We start from the raw sequence: 18,659 nt of genomic DNA on the forward strand, positions 1-18,659 counted from the left end.
AAATGGAGGAGTCGGAAGCCACTGAGGCACCATCCCTGCTTGATCAGCTAGCAGAAGAGGGTCTGCTGGAGATACCCTTACCAGCAGGTGCCAAAGAGGAAGAACCGCCCGACCGGAGTGGTAACTAAGGCACACCGCCTGCTCTAACTTTCTCTTTCCTCCAATGACTGCTAACATTAACATCTTTTCCATTAATGTTAGGAGCATCAGAGACAAGTTCCGACGTCAGACAATTTTTGCGTTCCTTAACACTCAGTCTAGTGATGTATTTTTCCTGCAGGAATGCTCCCTTCCCTCCTCTAGGTCCTTCAACCATCTGGCCAGGGAGTGGACCCATGGCCCATCCTACTGGTCTGGCGGGGGCGACTGTAGGTCCGCGGGGGTCGCCGTGCTGATCAGGGGAAGCGCCTTCACATTGGACTCTGTTCAGGAAATCGTCTGCGGCAGGTTACTGCTCGTGGATGGCACCTGGGCGGGAGAACCTGTCAGGTTCATCAATGTGTATGCTTCTCCTGTGAAGAGCGATCGACTGGAGCTCCTCCAAGCCCTGCGCCCTCAGCTCGCTACCGCCAGGACGGTAGTGATGGCCGGGGATTTCAACTGCCCGATTGAGGAGGATGGACGCAGTTCTGGAACGGCTGCCAAGTTGGACGTCACATCCAAACTGCTCATTGAGATGGTGACCGAAGCCTCTCTTGTGGACGTTGTTGGCTCCATCGGACACGGATCCGTGAACTATTCATGGTGCCGATCCGATGGCTCGCTGCGTTCCAGGATTGACTTTGTGTTTACCTCTCGGGCGGTTGGGCGGAGTGGGCACTCGATGGTCCCCTGCTTCTTCTCTGACCACAGAGCCATTCACTTTCAAGGTGTGCTGGGCCATGGCTTCCCCATTGGCCCGGGCTCCTGGAAGCTGAACTGCTCTCTGCTGGAAAAGGGTGAGATTCTGGAGGAGCTTAGAGCTGCCTACTCCACGTGGCGGGCCTACAAGGCGGGCTTCCAGTCTGTTTCTGACTGGTGGGAATACGTTAAACTCGAGTTCCGTTTCTTCTTTCAGGCAAAGAGTCAACAACAGGCGTGTCTGAAGAGGAGGGACTTCAGGAGACTCCAGCGTGAGCTGCGTTCCCTGCAGGACCTTCTTCGATGCGGCTGGGACGTGAGAGAGGAGCTGGAGGAGACTAAGAGGAGCCTGAAAAGGCACTTCGAGGAGGAGTCCGAGCGAATTGTCTTCCGTTCCAAAGTGGAGAACCTGGAGAAGGGTGAGAAATGTAACTCGTTCTTTTTCAGGAAACTCCACGCCGGTCACACGCCCATGAATGAACTACGAGACGAGAGTGGAAACATGCGACGCGGGAAAGAGAACGTGATGAAGGTCGTCAGCGACTTCTACAGCGAACTCTACGCCCGCAAGACTACTGACCCCGAGGCCGCCGATAAGTTCCTGTCAGGTATCACTAACCATCTTGACCCTGCAGACGCGGCGGCCATGGATGCTCCTCTGACAGTGGACGAGCTGCTCTCGGCCGCCAAATCCTTTAGTTCTGGCAGGACACCGGGCAGTGACGGCCTCCCAGCAGAGCTCTATGTAGTGCTGGGAGACCTAATCTGTCCGGACCTGTTAGGGCTGTATGAGGAGATGGTGGTGGAGGGCAGAATGCCTCCATCTCTGAGGGAAGGAATGGTCACGATCCTGTACAAGCGTAAAGGAGAGAGGTGCGACCTGAAGAATTGGCGTCCCATCACCCTTCTGAACGTCGACTACAAGATCCTGGCCAAGACGATGGCAACGAGATTGAAGACTGTTATCGGACGGATCATCCACCCGGATCAGACCTGCGGCATCCCCGGACGTCGCATCGCAGACAGCCTGGCTCTCATGCGGGACACGGTCGAGTACATCAAAGCCCGCCGGGTGCACGCAGCCCTGATCTCGTTGGATCAGGAAAAGGCCTTCGACCGTGTTTCCCATGAGTTCCTGGGCAAAGCTCTGCACAGGTTAGGTTTGGGTAACATGTTTTGCTTGTATGTCCAACTAATGTATTTTGATATTCACAGCTCGGTGTTGGTGAACGGCTGGAAGACTGACCCCTTCCCGGTCCTCTCAGGGGTCAGACAAGGCTGTCCTCTGTCACCTCTTCTTTTTGTTTGTGTTATAGAACTCTTTGCAGAGGCTATCCGGCGGAATGGAGAGATCAGAGGGATCACCGCACCAGGACCAGAACGCTTCGAGGTCAAGTGCTCGCTCTACATGGACGACGTGACCGTCTTCTGCGCGGACCGGCGCTCAGTCGACACCCTCGTCCAGGCCTGTGAGACCTTCGGACGGGCTTCGGGAGCCAAAGTCAACTGCGGGAAGTCGGAAGCCATGCTCTTCGGGGACTGGCAGCCGGCCTCTTCCGCCCCCTTCCCTTTCAGCATCCAGCCGGATTTCATCAAGGTTCTTGGAGTCTGGTTCGGGAAGGAAGGAGCAGCCCTCAAGTCCTGGGAGGAACGCTTGACCAAGATCACCCAACGGATCGGTCTGTGGAGCCTCAGACGCCTCACCTGTGAGGGCAAAGCACTGGTCCTGCGTAACGAGGTACTGCCCGTGCTGCAGTACACGGCCCAGGCCTGGCCCCCCCTTGCCACCGTGTGCAGGGCCATTACCAGGACGGTGTTTCGTTTTGTCTGGGGATCCAAGATGGACAGAGTAAAGCGGAGCATCATGTACAAGGATCCTCGCAAGGGTGGGAAGGGCGTACCCGATATCCCCACCCTCCTGCGATCCTCCTTCGTATGTGACTGCGTTCGCCGAACTCTGCGAGTCAAGAGAGGTTCCGCGGGTGGGTCCATGTCTCGCTTCTTCCTGCTCCCCCTTTGGAGACGGTTAGGCTGGGACAAGTGGGACAGCTCCTTCCCCTACAACTGGACGGCGCCATGGTTCTACGGAGACGTGGTTCGGTTTGTGAGGGAACACCAACTGGAGGGACTCAAGCCTGATTTGTGGAAGCCAAAGACTATCCACAAACTCATCAGAGCCAAGGACGAAATGGAGAACATTCCAGGACTTCATCACGACACACTGGAGACTGTTTGGACAAACGTGTCATCGGCTGGATTGACCAACGGGCACAAGGACTTGTCATGGATGGCGATACAGGGCGGACTGCCCGTCCGGTCATTCATGCACGCCCGGAACCTGTGCAAAACCCGGTACTGCCCAAGGTGCCCCTTCGTGGAGGAAACATCGCTGCACGCCTTTTGGGACTGCCGTTTCGCACAGCGCCTGTTGGTTGCCCTGGAGGATGACCTGAGGAACTCCGTCCCCAGAGGGAGCCTATCGTACCATTCCGTACTTTATGGACTCTTCCCTGGGACTCACACCGTTGGAGCCATCCAGGAGGCTTGGCGCCTTATGAACTGCTTTAAGGACGCTATTTGGGTCGCCAGGAACCGGCTCATCTTGAAGAGGGAGAGGATGTCTATCCAGGATTGCCGCAGGCTGATCCACAGCCTGCTCAGAGACTATTCCATCATGGACAGTCCGGACGACAGCGCCGAGGAGGAGGTTTAGACCTCTTCCATGCCCCCTCCCTCCTTTTCCCGTTATGTGCGTGTTTCAATAAAGCTTCGGGCCTGTGATTTCCCCACCCTATCCCCCTTTTCCCCTACCCCCATCCCCCAATCGCCGGTTCGTCGTTATTTATTGTCTAACTTTTTTCTTTCAGCTTGAGTGTTCTGGATAAGCATAGGAGTGTGATGTATAGTTTAGTGCGTCGTACTCTATGGCTATGTAAGAAGGATTGTATAGTTCTGTGTGTACGGGGCTGCGGCACTGTACACGGTTTGTTACCTTTTTGTGAGTAGTGCATGATAATAAAGATGCTGTTAAATCAAAAATCTGTTCTTATCAGTTTAATATCTGATACGTCCCCTATCTGGGGACCATATATTAAATGGATTTTTAGAACAGGGAGATGGAAAAAGAGCTTGCTCTGTCCACTCCACGCATTGACCTGGTATTGCAGTACCTCCAGGAACGGTGCACCCCTTCTTAACCCAGTTTCCAAAAGCAGAACTCAATTCACCTGATTCATATTAGCCCGATTTAATGAATTGGAAGAAAGCATACGTCTTCATATGCACCTCAATTTGGCCCATTCACTTTTCACACTTCCTCCTTTTGTTTTTTATCTTTCACACTTTTGACTTTCTTTATTCATCCAAATAGCAAACTCATCACCACTCAACCTGACCAACTCGGCTATGTCCCCGTGCTGCAGTTCTCTGTCTTATCTAGATCATTTGCAATTGAATGGAATAGATCCCTTTTGGACAAAGTGGATTCACCTGCTGCTGCAGTGACCACAGGTGTGATAACATCTAGAATTGGCATCTGGTGCGATCTCTCCGCTTCCACTCCAAAGAAAGTTACCTGTTTATTCCTATCATGCATTGGTTTTTGGGGTTTTCTTTGAGTAATGATGATCTCTTTAGTAGTCTGTTGGCGCCCTCTCCTGGAGGAATAGTTTGCTTGCTCTTGGACATTCTAAAAGAGAGGTCATGATAGACATTGAGCTTCTGAGCTCAATTGGGGACAGTCATGGGTGATGAATGTTTGCAACCTACTGCGAAGCCTCATACCGCAATATAAGGAACGTCAAATACTAAGAAAGGGCGGCCCATGAAAGAATTACTACTTTCAATAAGTACACTTAAACGGCTAATTGGGAATAGAAAAACTGTAAAAAGCCCTCTGAGAAAGCCCCCCTCTAACCTTTGATAGTAAGCTTTTCTGTAGTCTGCCTGTTGATGTATTTTCCGTTTGAACTGTGCACAACATGAAGAGACGGAACACTGGCGGCTTGTCACAATGCCCCCCGATGACATCACAATAGCGCTGCTGCCTAGAAAACAAGCTGCGCAGAAGAAGTTGTTCTTTGGGTGGGAGGGTGGGCTAGTGGAAGGAGGGGGCAATCTCTTTTTTTCCCGGGTGGTAGGGGGATGACAGGAGAAGGGAAGCGGGTGGTGAGAAAGGTACAGAGGGCAGGGTTTGGGGGCTGGGAAGGAAAGGGAAAAGATTAGGGTTTGGGGATGATGAAAGGGCTTTCTACGGGTAAGGATGGCAAAGGGTAGCAGTGACGGAAAGTCAGGCAACCTGTCCTGTCCGTCTTTTTGTATCGTGAATTGGAAAGACTGCAAGGGGGAGGGGAGTTGCTTGCGCCCTAAAGGAGGAGTTATTCAGATTCATTGCAGTGGGCGGCGGCTGCAAAACGCACCATTCTTCTTGTTTTGGCTCTGCAAAGCAGCCTTTTCAAGGGTTGGCTTGGGTGACAAAATGTCTTGTGTAGGCGTGGGTTTGTCTCCCTCTCGCTCTCTCTCCCTAAGATGTGTCCGGCATAGGCCAGGGTGCCACTCGAGGCCCAAACCAATTCTGGTTATCGCTTCTCGGCCTTTTGGCTAAGATCAAGTGTAGTATCTGTTCTTATCAGTTTAATATCTGATACGTCCCCTATCTGGGGACCATATATTAAATGGATTTTTAGAACAGGGAGATGGAAAAAGAGCTTGCTCTGTCCACTCCACGCATTGACCTGGTATTGCAGTACCTCCAGGAACGGTGCACCCCTTCTTAACCCAGTTTCCAAAAGCAGAACTCAATTCACCTGATTCATATTAGCCCGATTTAATGAATTGGAAGAAAGCATACGTCTTCATATGCACCTCAATTTGGCCCATTCACTTTTCACACTTCCTCCTTTTGTTTTTTATCTTTCACACTTTTGACTTTCTTTATTCATCCAAATAGCAAACTCATCACCACTCAACCTGACCAACTCGGCTATGTCCCCGTGCTGCAGTTCTCTGTCTTATCTAGATCATTTGCAATTGAATGGAATAGATCCCTTTTGGACAAAGTGGATTCACCTGCTGCTGCAGTGACCACAGGTGTGATAACATCTAGAATTGGCATCTGGTGCGATCTCTCCGCTTCCACTCCAAAGAAAGTTACCTGTTTATTCCTATCATGCATTGGTTTTTGGGGTTTTCTTTGAGTAATGATGATCTCTTTAGTAGTCTGTTGGCGCCCTCTCCTGGAGGAATAGTTTGCTTGCTCTTGGACATTCTAAAAGAGAGGTCATGATAGACATTGAGCTTCTGAGCTCAATTGGGGACAGTCATGGGTGATGAATGTTTGCAACCTACTGCGAAGCCTCATACCGCAATATAAGGAACGTCAAATACTAAGAAAGGGCGGCCCATGAAAGAATTACTACTTTCAATAAGTACACTTAAACGGCTAATTGGGAATAGAAAAACTGTAAAAAGCCCTCTGAGAAAGCCCCCCTCTAACCTTTGATAGTAAGCTTTTCTGTAGTCTGCCTGTTGATGTATTTTCCGTTTGAACTGTGCACAACATGAAGAGACGGAACACTGGCGGCTTGTCACAATGCCCCCCGATGACATCACAATAGCGCTGCTGCCTAGAAAACAAGCTGCGCAGAAGAAGTTGTTCTTTGGGTGGGAGGGTGGGCTAGTGGAAGGAGGGGGCAATCTCTTTTTTTCCCGGGTGGTAGGGGGATGACAGGAGAAGGGAAGCGGGTGGTGAGAAAGGTACAGAGGGCAGGGTTTGGGGGCTGGGAAGGAAAGGGAAAAGATTAGGGTTTGGGGATGATGAAAGGGCTTTCTACGGGTAAGGATGGCAAAGGGTAGCAGTGACGGAAAGTCAGGCAACCTGTCCTGTCCGTCTTTTTGTATCGTGAATTGGAAAGACTGCAAGGGGGAGGGGAGTTGCTTGCGCCCTAAAGGAGGAGTTATTCAGATTCATTGCAGTGGGCGGCGGCTGCAAAACGCACCATTCTTCTTGTTTTGGCTCTGCAAAGCAGCCTTTTCAAGGGTTGGCTTGGGTGACAAAATGTCTTGTGTAGGCGTGGGTTTGTCTCCCTCTCGCTCTCTCTCCCTAAGATGTGTCCGGCATAGGCCAGGGTGCCACTCGAGGCCCAAACCAATTCTGGTTATCGCTTCTCGGCCTTTTGGCTAAGATCAAGTGTAGTATCTGTTCTTATCAGTTTAATATCTGATACGTCCCCTATCTGGGGACCATATATTAAATGGATTTTTAGAACAGGGAGATGGAAAAAGAGCTTGCTCTGTCCACTCCACGCATTGACCTGGTATTGCAGTACCTCCAGGAACGGTGCACCCCTTCTTAACCCAGTTTCCAAAAGCAGAACTCAATTCACCTGATTCATATTAGCCCGATTTAATGAATTGGAAGAAAGCATACGTCTTCATATGCACCTCAATTTGGCCCATTCACTTTTCACACTTCCTCCTTTTGTTTTTTATCTTTCACACTTTTGACTTTCTTTATTCATCCAAATAGCAAACTCATCACCACTCAACCTGACCAACTCGGCTATGTCCCCGTGCTGCAGTTCTCTGTCTTATCTAGATCATTTGCAATTGAATGGAATAGATCCCTTTTGGACAAAGTGGATTCACCTGCTGCTGCAGTGACCACAGGTGTGATAACATCTAGAATTGGCATCTGGTGCGATCTCTCCGCTTCCACTCCAAAGAAAGTTACCTGTTTATTCCTATCATGCATTGGTTTTTGGGGTTTTCTTTGAGTAATGATGATCTCTTTAGTAGTCTGTTGGCGCCCTCTCCTGGAGGAATAGTTTGCTTGCTCTTGGACATTCTAAAAGAGAGGTCATGATAGACATTGAGCTTCTGAGCTCAATTGGGGACAGTCATGGGTGATGAATGTTTGCAACCTACTGCGAAGCCTCATACCGCAATATAAGGAACGTCAAATACTAAGAAAGGGCGGCCCATGAAAGAATTACTACTTTCAATAAGTACACTTAAACGGCTAATTGGGAATAGAAAAACTGTAAAAAGCCCTCTGAGAAAGCCCCCCTCTAACCTTTGATAGTAAGCTTTTCTGTAGTCTGCCTGTTGATGTATTTTCCGTTTGAACTGTGCACAACATGAAGAGACGGAACACTGGCGGCTTGTCACAATGCCCCCCGATGACATCACAATAGCGCTGCTGCCTAGAAAACAAGCTGCGCAGAAGAAGTTGTTCTTTGGGTGGGAGGGTGGGCTAGTGGAAGGAGGGGGCAATCTCTTTTTTTCCCGGGTGGTAGGGGGATGACAGGAGAAGGGAAGCGGGTGGTGAGAAAGGTACAGAGGGCAGGGTTTGGGGGCTGGGAAGGAAAGGGAAAAGATTAGGGTTTGGGGATGATGAAAGGGCTTTCTACGGGTAAGGATGGCAAAGGGTAGCAGTGACGGAAAGTCAGGCAACCTGTCCTGTCCGTCTTTTTGTATCGTGAATTGGAAAGACTGCAAGGGGGAGGGGAGTTGCTTGCGCCCTAAAGGAGGAGTTATTCAGATTCATTGCAGTGGGCAGCGGCTGCAAAACGCACCATTCTTCTTGTTTTGGCTCTGCAAAGCAGCCTTTTCAAGGGTTGGCTTGGGTGACAAAATGTCTTGTGTAGGCGTGGGTTTGTCTCCCTCTCGCTCTCTCTCCCTAAGATGTGTCCGGCATAGGCCAGGGTGCCACTCGAGGCCCAAACCAATTCTGGTTATCGCTTCTCGGCCTTTTGGCTAAGATCAAGTGTAGTGTTGTTCGAAGAGGTGGTTTAAGCTCCAGGCCACCTTAGTACAATGATACAATGCACACTGGAAGGTTGCGCTTGCTAGTACTCTGGGTGGATAGTATATTCATCTAGAGGAAAACATGGCCCTACCAGGATCGAGGCTATTAGACTGAGTAAGGGTGGGGGGCTATGGTACAACGTGCCCCAGGACTGACGACCCTGGAGTGAGTCTGAGCTTGCTGGCTTGGGACCCCGGCAAGCCTTGGGCTCTGTAGCACACCGTACCTTGCCTTTTCATACTTTTTGAGCATATTACCCTATCCCGGCCTTCTGGCTAGGAAGGGAAATTTTTATAATCCCGGTCGGAGGTCTGGTCAGCTTTGGGCTGAGAAACTAACACCCGGTTGGAGGTCTGGGTCAGCTTCGGCTGAGAAACCAACACCCGGTTGGAGGTCTGGGTCAGCTTCGGCTGAGAAACCAACACCCGGTTGGAGGTCCGGTTAGCCTTGGGCTGAGAAACCAACACCGGTTGACGGTCCGGGCAGTTTCGGCTGCGAAACCAACAACTAGTAGCTCTCTACTCCACTTGGGTAAGATGCCTGGGTGGACGCTGGGAGCAACGACAAGGCTCAACCAGGCTTCGGCTTGGGGGAGCACCGAAGATCCCTGACCCTTGCTGTGGCCTTCTGGCTCGGAGGGACGGGGTTGATTTTTGGGGACCCTCTCCTCACGGTGGGGTCCACACGAATCCTAGCCTTTGCACTGTTTTTGGTGTGACTTCGGTCATGCATTTTTTGTGGTGCTTTGGAAAGCTTCATTAAATCAAAAATCTGTTCTTATCAGTTTAATATCTGATACGTCCCCTATCTGGGGACCATATATTAAATGGATTTTTAGAACAGGGAGATGGAAAAAGAGCTTGCTCTGTCCACTCCACGCATTGACCTGGTATTGCAGTACCTCCAGGAACGGTGCACCCCTTCTTAACCCAGTTTCCAAAAGCAGAACTCAATTCACCTGATTCATATTAGCCCGATTTAATGAATTGGAAGAAAGCATACGTCTTCATATGCACCTCAATTTGGCCCATTCACTTTTCACACTTCCTCCTTTTGTTTTTTATCTTTCACACTTTTGACTTTCTTTATTCATCCAAATAGCAAACTCATCACCACTCAACCTGACCAACTCGGCTATGTCCCCGTGCTGCAGTTCTCTGTCTTATCTAGATCATTTGCAATTGAATGGAATAGATCCCTTTTGGACAAAGTGGATTCACCTGCTGCTGCAGTGACCACAGGTGTGATAACATCTAGAATTGGCATCTGGTGCGATCTCTCCGCTTCCACTCCAAAGAAAGTTACCTGTTTATTCCTATCATGCATTGGTTTTTGGGGTTTTCTTTGAGTAATGATGATCTCTTTAGTAGTCTGTTGGCGCCCTCTCCTGGAGGAATAGTTTGCTTGCTCTTGGACATTCTAAAAGAGAGGTCATGATAGACATTGAGCTTCTGAGCTCAATTGGGGACAGTCATGGGTGATGAATGTTTGCAACCTACTGCGAAGCCTCATACCGCAATATAAGGAACGTCAAATACTAAGAAAGGGCGGCCCATGAAAGAATTACTACTTTCAATAAGTACACTTAAACGGCTAATTGGGAATAGAAAAACTGTAAAAAGCCCTCTGAGAAAGCCCCCCTCTAACCTTTGATAGTAAGCTTTTCTGTAGTCTGCCTGTTGATGTATTTTCCGTTTGAACTGTGCACAACATGAAGAGACGGAACACTGGCGGCTTGTCACAATGCCCCCCGATGACATCACAATAGCGCTGCTGCCTAGAAAACAAGCTGCGCAGAAGAAGTTGTTCTTTGGGTGGGAGGGTGGGCTAGTGGAAGGAGGGGGCAATCTCTTTTTTTCCCGGGTGGTAGGGGGATGACAGGAGAAGGGAAGCGGGTGGTGAGAAAGGTACAGAGGGCAGGGTTTGGGGGCTGGGAAGGAAAGGGAAAAGATTAGGGTTTGGGGATGATGAAAGGGCTTTCTACGGGTAAGGATGGCAAAGGGTAGCAGTGACGGAAAGTCAGGCAACCTGTCCTGTCCGTCTTTTTGTATCGTGAATTGGAAAGACTGCAAGGGGGAGGGGAGTTGCTTGCGCCCTAAAGGAGGAGTTATTCAGATTCATTGCAGTGGGCGGCGGCTGCAAAACGCACCATTCTTCTTGTTTTGGCTCTGCAAAGCAGCCTTTTCAAGGGTTGGCTTGGGTGACAAAATGTCTTGTGTAGGCGTGGGTTTGTCTCCCTCTCGCTCTCTCTCCCTAAGATGTGTCCGGCATAGGCCAGGGTGCCACTCGAGGCCCAAACCAATTCTGGTTATCGCTTCTCGGCCTTTTGGCTAAGATCAAGTGTAGTGTTGTTTGAAGAGGTGGTTTAAGCTCCAGGCCACCTTAGTACAATGATACAATGCACACTGGAAGGTTGCGCTTGCTAGTACTCTGGGTGGATAGTATATTCATCTAGAGGAAAACATGGCCCTACCAGGATCGAGGCTATTAGACTGAGTAAGGGTGGGGGGCTATGGTACAACGTGCCCCAGGACTGACGACCCTGGAGTGAGTCTGAGCTTGCTGGCTTGGGACCCCGGCAAGCCTTGGGCTCTGTAGCACACCGTACCTTGCCTTTTCATACTTTTTGAGCATATTACCCTATCCCGGCCTTCTGGCTAGGAAGGGAAATTTTTATAATCCCGGTCGGAGGTCTGGTCAGCTTTGGGCTGAGAAACTAACACCCGGTTGGAGGTCTGGGTCAGCTTCGGCTGAGAAACCAACACCCGGTTGGAGGTCTGGGTCAGCTTCGGCTGAGAAACCAACACCCGGTTGGAGGTCCGGTTAGCCTTGGGCTGAGAAACCAACACCGGTTGACGGTCCGGGCAGTTTCGGCTGCGAAACCAACAACTAGTAGCTCTCTACTCCACTTGGGTAAGATGCCTGGGTGGACGCTGGGAGCAACGACAAGGCTCAACCAGGCTTCGGCTTGGGGGAGCACCGAAGATCCCTGACCCTTGCTGTGGCCTTCTGGCTCGGAGGGACGGGGTTGATTTTTGGGGACCCTCTCCTCACGGTGGGGTCCACACGAATCCTAGCCTTTGCACTGTTTTTGGTGTGACTTCGGTCATGCATTTTTTGTGGTGCTTTGGAAAGCTTCATTAAATCAAAATCTGTTCTTATCAGTTTAATATCTGATACGTCCCCTATCTGGGGACCATATATTAAATGGATTTTTAGAACAGGGAGATGGAAAAAGAGCTTGCTCTGTCCACTCCACGCATTGACCTGGTATTGCAGTACCTCCAGGAACGGTGCACCCCTTCTTAACCCAGTTTCCAAAAGCAGAACTCAATTCACCTGATTCATATTAGCCCGATTTAATGAATTGGAAGAAAGCATACGTCTTCATATGCACCTCAATTTGGCCCATTCACTTTTCACACTTCCTCCTTTTGTTTTTTATCTTTCACACTTTTGACTTTCTTTATTCATCCAAATAGCAAACTCATCACCACTCAACCTGACCAACTCGGCTATGTCCCCGTGCTGCAGTTCTCTGTCTTATCTAGATCATTTGCAATTGAATGGAATAGATCCCTTTTGGACAAAGTGGATTCACCTGCTGCTGCAGTGACCACAGGTGTGATAACATCTAGAATTGGCATCTGGTGCGATCTCTCCGCTTCCACTCCAAAGAAAGTTACCTGTTTATTCCTATCATGCATTGGTTTTTGGGGTTTTCTTTGAGTAATGATGATCTCTTTAGTAGTCTGTTGGCGCCCTCTCCTGGAGGAATAGTTTGCTTGCTCTTGGACATTCTAAAAGAGAGGTCATGATAGACATTGAGCTTCTGAGCTCAATTGGGGACAGTCATGGGTGATGAATGTTTGCAACCTACTGCGAAGCCTCATACCGCAATATAAGGAACGTCAAATACTAAGAAAGGGCGGCCCATGAAAGAATTACTACTTTCAATAAGTACACTTAAACGGCTAATTGGGAATAGAAAAACTGTAAAAAGCCCTCTGAGAAAGCCCCCCTCTAACCTTTGATAGTAAGCTTTTCTGTAGTCTGCCTGTTGATGTATTTTCCGTTTGAACTGTGCACAACATGAAGAGACGGAACACTGGCGGCTTGTCACAATGCCCCCCGATGACATCACAATAGCGCTGCTGCCTAGAAAACAAGCTGCGCAGAAGAAGTTGTTCTTTGGGTGGGAGGGTGGGCTAGTGGAAGGAGGGGGCAATCTCTTTTTTTCCCGGGTGGTAGGGGGATGACAGGAGAAGGGAAGCGGGTGGTGAGAAAGGTACAGAGGGCAGGGTTTGGGGGCTGGGAAGGAAAGGGAAAAGATTAGGGTTTGGGGATGATGAAAGGGCTTTCTACGGGTAAGGATGGCAAAGGGTAGCAGTGACGGAAAGTCAGGCAACCTGTCCTGTCCGTCTTTTTGTATCGTGAATTGGAAAGACTGCAAGGGGGAGGGGAGTTGCTTGCGCCCTAAAGGAGGAGTTATTCAGATTCATTGCAGTGGGCGGCGGCTGCAAAACGCACCATTCTTCTTGTTTTGGCTCTGCAAAGCAGCCTTTTCAAGGGTTGGCTTGGGTGACAAAATGTCTTGTGTAGGCGTGGGTTTGTCTCCCTCTCGCTCTCTCTCCCTAAGATGTGTCCGGCATAGGCCAGGGTGCCACTCGAGGCCCAAACCAATTCTGGTTATCGCTTCTCGGCCTTTTGGCTAAGATCAAGTGTAGTATCTGTTCTTATCAGTTTAATATCTGATACGTCCCCTATCTGGGGACCATATATTAAATGGATTTTTAGAACAGGGAGATGGAAAAAGAGCTTGCTCTGTCCACTCCACGCATTGACCTGGTATTGCAGTACCTCCAGGAACGGTGCACCCCTTCTTAACCCAGTTTCCAAAAGCAGAACTCAATTCACCTGATTCATATTAGCCCGATTTAATGAATTGGAAGAAAGCATACGTCTTCATATGCACCTCAATTTGGCCCATTCACTTTTCACACTTCCTCCTTTTGTTTTTTATCTTTCACACTTTTGACTTTCTTTATTCATCCAAATAGCAAACTCATCACCACTCAACCTGACCAACTCGGCTATGTCCCCGTGCTGCAGTTCTCTGTCTTATCTAGATCATTTGCAATTGAATGGAATAGATCCCTTTTGGACAAAGTGGATTCACCTGCTGCTGCAGTGACCACAGGTGTGATAACATCTAGAATTGGCATCTGGTGCGATCTCTCCGCTTCCACTCCAAAGAAAGTTACCTGTTTATTCCTATCATGCATTGGTTTTTGGGGTTTTCTTTGAGTAATGATGATCTCTTTAGTAGTCTGTTGGCGCCCTCTCCTGGAGGAATAGTTTGCTTGCTCTTGGACATTCTAAAAGAGAGGTCATGATAGACATTGAGCTTCTGAGCTCAATTGGGGACAGTCATGGGTGATGAATGTTTGCAACCTACTGCGAAGCCTCATACCGCAATATAAGGAACGTCAAATACTAAGAAAGGGCGGCCCATGAAAGAATTACTACTTTCAATAAGTACACTTAAACGGCTAATTGGGAATAGAAAAACTGTAAAAAGCCCTCTGAGAAAGCCCCCCTCTAACCTTTGATAGTAAGCTTTTCTGTAGTCTGCCTGTTGATGTATTTTCCGTTTGAACTGTGCACAACATGAAGAGACGGAACACTGGCGGCTTGTCACAATGCCCCCCGATGACATCACAATAGCGCTGCTGCCTAGAAAACAAGCTGCGCAGAAGAAGTTGTTCTTTGGGTGGGAGGGTGGGCTAGTGGAAGGAGGGGGCAATCTCTTTTTTTCCCGGGTGGTAGGGGGATGACAGGAGAAGGGAAGCGGGTGGTGAGAAAGGTACAGAGGGCAGGGTTTGGGGGCTGGGAAGGAAAGGGAAAAGATTAGGGTTTGGGGATGATGAAAGGGCTTTCTACGGGTAAGGATGGCAAAGGGTAGCAGTGACGGAAAGTCAGGCAACCTGTCCTGTCCGTCTTTTTGTATCGTGAATTGGAAAGACTGCAAGGGGGAGGGGAGTTGCTTGCGCCCTAAAGGAGGAGTTATTCAGATTCATTGCAGTGGGCGGCGGCTGCAAAACGCACCATTCTTCTTGTTTTGGCTCTGCAAAGCAGCCTTTTCAAGGGTTGGCTTGGGTGACAAAATGTCTTGTGTAGGCGTGGGTTTGTCTCCCTCTCGCTCTCTCTCCCTAAGATGTGTCCGGCATAGGCCAGGGTGCCACTCGAGGCCCAAACCAATTCTGGTTATCGCTTCTCGGCCTTTTGGCTAAGATCAAGTGTAGTATCTGGTCAGCTTTGGGCTGAGAAACCAACACCCGGTTGGAGGTCCGGGTCAGCTTTGGCTGAGAAACCAACACCCGGTTGGAGGTCCGGTTAGCCTTGGGCTGAGAAACCAACACCCGGTTGGAGGTCCGGTCAGCCTTGGGCTGAGAAACCAACACCCGGTTGGAGGTCCGGTCAGCCTTGGGCTGAGAAACCAACACCGGTTGACGGTCCGGGCAGTCTCGGCTGCGAAACCAACGACTAGTAGCTCCCTACTCCACTTGGGTAAGATGCCTCGGTGGACGCTGGGAGCAACAACAAGGCTCAACCAGGCTTCGGCTTGGGGGAGCACCGAAGATCCCTGACCCTCGCTGTGGCCTTCTGGCTCGGAGGGACGGGGTTGATTTTTGGGGATCCTCTTCTCACGGAGGGGTCCACACGAATCCTAGCCTTTGCACTGTTTTTGGTGTGACTTCGGTCATGCATTTTTGCGGTGCTTTGGAAAGCTTCATTAAATCAAAAAATCTGTTCTTATCAGTTTAATATCTGATACGTCCCCTATCTGGGGACCATATATTAAATGGATTTTTAGAACAGGGAGATGGAAAAAGAGCTTGCTCTGTCCACTCCACGCATTGACCTGGTATTGCAGTACCTCCAGGAACGGTGCACCCCTTCTTAACCCAGTTTCCAAAAGCAGAACTCAATTCACCTGATTCATATTAGCCCGATTTAATGAATTGGAAGAAAGCATACGTCTTCATATGCACCTCAATTTGGCCCATTCACTTTTCACACTTCCTCCTTTTGTTTTTTATCTTTCACACTTTTGACTTTCTTTATTCATCCAAATAGCAAACTCATCACCACTCAACCTGACCAACTCGGCTATGTCCCCGTGCTGCAGTTCTCTGTCTTATCTAGATCATTTGCAATTGAATGGAATAGATCCCTTTTGGACAAAGTGGATTCACCTGCTGCTGCAGTGACCACAGGTGTGATAACATCTAGAATTGGCATCTGGTGCGATCTCTCCGCTTCCACTCCAAAGAAAGTTACCTGTTTATTCCTATCATGCATTGGTTTTTGGGGTTTTCTTTGAGTAATGATGATCTCTTTAGTAGTCTGTTGGCGCCCTCTCCTGGAGGAATAGTTTGCTTGCTCTTGGACATTCTAAAAGAGAGGTCATGATAGACATTGAGCTTCTGAGCTCAATTGGGGACAGTCATGGGTGATGAATGTTTGCAACCTACTGCGAAGCCTCATACCGCAATATAAGGAACGTCAAATACTAAGAAAGGGCGGCCCATGAAAGAATTACTACTTTCAATAAGTACACTTAAACGGCTAATTGGGAATAGAAAAACTGTAAAAAGCCCTCTGAGAAAGCCCCCCTCTAACCTTTGATAGTAAGCTTTTCTGTAGTCTGCCTGTTGATGTATTTTCCGTTTGAACTGTGCACAACATGAAGAGACGGAACACTGGCGGCTTGTCACAATGCCCCCCGATGACATCACAATAGCGCTGCTGCCTAGAAAACAAGCTGCGCAGAAGAAGTTGTTCTTTGGGTGGGAGGGTGGGCTAGTGGAAGGAGGGGGCAATCTCTTTTTTTCCCGGGTGGTAGGGGGATGACAGGAGAAGGGAAGCGGGTGGTGAGAAAGGTACAGAGGGCAGGGTTTGGGGGCTGGGAAGGAAAGGGAAAAGATTAGGGTTTGGGGATGATGAAAGGGCTTTCTACGGGTAAGGATGGCAAAGGGTAGCAGTGACGGAAAGTCAGGCAACCTGTCCTGTCCGTCTTTTTGTATCGTGAATTGGAAAGACTGCAAGGGGGAGGGGAGTTGCTTGCGCCCTAAAGGAGGAGTTATTCAGATTCATTGCAGTGGGCGGCGGCTGCAAAACGCACCATTCTTCTTGTTTTGGCTCTGCAAAGCAGCCTTTTCAAGGGTTGGCTTGGGTGACAAAATGTCTTGTGTAGGCGTGGGTTTGTCTCCCTCTCGCTCTCTCTCCCTAAGATGTGTCCGGCATAGGCCAGGGTGCCACTCGAGGCCCAAACCAATTCTGGTTATCGCTTCTCGGCCTTTTGGCTAAGATCAAGTGTAGTATCTGTTCTTATCAGTATCGCTTCTCGGCCTTTTGGCTAAGATCAAGTGTAGTATCTTTCGAAAAGGTGGTTTAAGGCTCCGGCCACCTTAGTACAATGATGCAATGCACACTGGACGGTTGCGCTTGTTAGTACTTTGGGAGGATAGTATATCCATCTAGAGGAAACCATGGCCCTACCAGGATCGAGGCTATTAGACTGAGTAAGTGTGGGGGTTATGGTGCAATGTGCCCCAGGAATGGACACCCTGGAGGGAGTCTGAACTTGCTAGGTTGGGACCCTGGTAAGCCTCAGACTCTGTCGCACGCCGTGCCTTGCCTATTCATACTTTCCAAGCATATTGCCCTATCCCGGCCTTCTGGCTAAGAAGGGAAATTTTTATAATCCCGGTCGGAGGTCCGGTCAGCTTTGGGCTGAGAAACCAACACCCGGTTGGAGGTCCGGGTCAGCTTTGGCTGAGAAACCAACACCCGGTTGGAGGTCCGGTTAGCCTTGGGCTGAGAAACCAACACCCGGTTGGAGGTCCGGTCAGCCTTGGGCTGAGAAACCAACACCCGGTTGGAGGTCCGGTCAGCCTTGGGCTGAGAAACCAACACCGGTTGACGGTCCGGGCAGTCTCGACTGCGAAACCAACGACTAGTAGCTCCCTACTCCACTTGGGTAAGATGCCTCGGTGGACGCTGGGAGCAACAACAAGGCTCAACCAGGCTTCGGCTTGGGGGAGCACCGAAGATCCCTGACCCTCGCTGTGGCCTTCTGGCTCGGAGGGACGGGGTTGATTTTTGGGGATCCTCTTCTCACGGAGGGGTCCACACGAATCCTAGCCTTTGCACTGTTTTTGGTGTGACTTCGGTCATGCATTTTTGCGGTGCTTTGGAAAGCTTCATTAAATCAAAAATCTGTTCTTATCAGTTTAATATCTGATACGTCCCCTATCTGGGGACCATATATTAAATGGATTTTTAGAACAGGGAGATGGAAAAAGAGCTTGCTCTGTCCACTCCACGCATTGACCTGGTATTGCAGTACCTCCAGGAACGGTGCACCCCTTCTTAACCCAGTTTCCAAAAGCAGAACTCAATTCACCTGATTCATATTAGCCCGATTTAATGAATTGGAAGAAAGCATACGTCTTCATATGCACCTCAATTTGGCCCATTCACTTTTCACACTTCCTCCTTTTGTTTTTTATCTTTCACACTTTTGACTTTCTTTATTCATCCAAATAGCAAACTCATCACCACTCAACCTGACCAACTCGGCTATGTCCCCGTGCTGCAGTTCTCTGTCTTATCTAGATCATTTGCAATTGAATGGAATAGATCCCTTTTGGACAAAGTGGATTCACCTGCTGCTGCAGTGACCACAGGTGTGATAACATCTAGAATTGGCATCTGGTGCGATCTCTCCGCTTCCACTCCAAAGAAAGTTACCTGTTTATTCCTATCATGCATTGGTTTTTGGGGTTTTCTTTGAGTAATGATGATCTCTTTAGTAGTCTGTTGGCGCCCTCTCCTGGAGGAATAGTTTGCTTGCTCTTGGACATTCTAAAAGAGAGGTCATGATAGACATTGAGCTTCTGAGCTCAATTGGGGACAGTCATGGGTGATGAATGTTTGCAACCTA

At 49.3% G+C, this 18,659-nt stretch overlaps 7 non-coding genes and 3 pseudogenes across 7 annotated transcripts; all 10 read left to right on the plus strand.

The window, feature by feature from the left end:
* Nucleotides 1–3,828: 3,828 nt before the first annotated feature.
* Nucleotides 3,829–4,032, plus strand: LOC142313373 (U2 spliceosomal RNA; annotated as a pseudogene).
* Nucleotides 4,033–5,419: 1,387 nt separating this feature from the next.
* Nucleotides 5,420–5,610, plus strand: LOC142313621 (U2 spliceosomal RNA). Its single transcript, XR_012754607.1, has one exon. It is a non-coding gene; the product is annotated as a U2 spliceosomal RNA (small nuclear RNA).
* A 1,387-nt stretch (nt 5,611–6,997) lies between these two features.
* On the plus strand, nt 6,998–7,188 carry LOC142313622 (U2 spliceosomal RNA). Its single transcript, XR_012754608.1, has one exon. It is a non-coding gene; the product is annotated as a U2 spliceosomal RNA (small nuclear RNA).
* A 2,189-nt stretch (nt 7,189–9,377) lies between these two features.
* Nucleotides 9,378–9,570, plus strand: LOC142313636 (U2 spliceosomal RNA). The gene has a single exon (XR_012754618.1). It is a non-coding gene; the product is annotated as a U2 spliceosomal RNA (small nuclear RNA).
* Nucleotides 9,571–11,755: 2,185 nt separating this feature from the next.
* Nucleotides 11,756–11,951, plus strand: LOC142313383 (U2 spliceosomal RNA). Its single transcript, XR_012754429.1, has one exon. It is a non-coding gene; the product is annotated as a U2 spliceosomal RNA (small nuclear RNA).
* A 1,387-nt stretch (nt 11,952–13,338) lies between these two features.
* Nucleotides 13,339–13,529, plus strand: LOC142313623 (U2 spliceosomal RNA). The gene has a single exon (XR_012754609.1). It is a non-coding gene; the product is annotated as a U2 spliceosomal RNA (small nuclear RNA).
* A 1,387-nt stretch (nt 13,530–14,916) lies between these two features.
* LOC142313469 (U2 spliceosomal RNA) lies at nt 14,917–14,983 on the plus strand (annotated as a pseudogene).
* A 429-nt stretch (nt 14,984–15,412) lies between these two features.
* On the plus strand, nt 15,413–15,609 carry LOC142313380 (U2 spliceosomal RNA). Its single transcript, XR_012754426.1, has one exon. It is a non-coding gene; the product is annotated as a U2 spliceosomal RNA (small nuclear RNA).
* A 1,387-nt stretch (nt 15,610–16,996) lies between these two features.
* Nucleotides 16,997–17,170, plus strand: LOC142313454 (U2 spliceosomal RNA; annotated as a pseudogene).
* Nucleotides 17,171–17,888: 718 nt separating this feature from the next.
* LOC142313386 (U2 spliceosomal RNA) lies at nt 17,889–18,084 on the plus strand. Its single transcript, XR_012754432.1, has one exon. It is a non-coding gene; the product is annotated as a U2 spliceosomal RNA (small nuclear RNA).
* The last annotated feature ends 575 nt before the right edge of the window (nt 18,085–18,659 follow it).

Source organism: Anomaloglossus baeobatrachus, chromosome 5, assembly GCF_048569485.1.
Source record: "Anomaloglossus baeobatrachus isolate aAnoBae1 chromosome 5, aAnoBae1.hap1, whole genome shotgun sequence".
In the NCBI taxonomy this organism is placed as follows: domain Eukaryota; kingdom Metazoa; phylum Chordata; class Amphibia; order Anura; family Aromobatidae; genus Anomaloglossus; species Anomaloglossus baeobatrachus.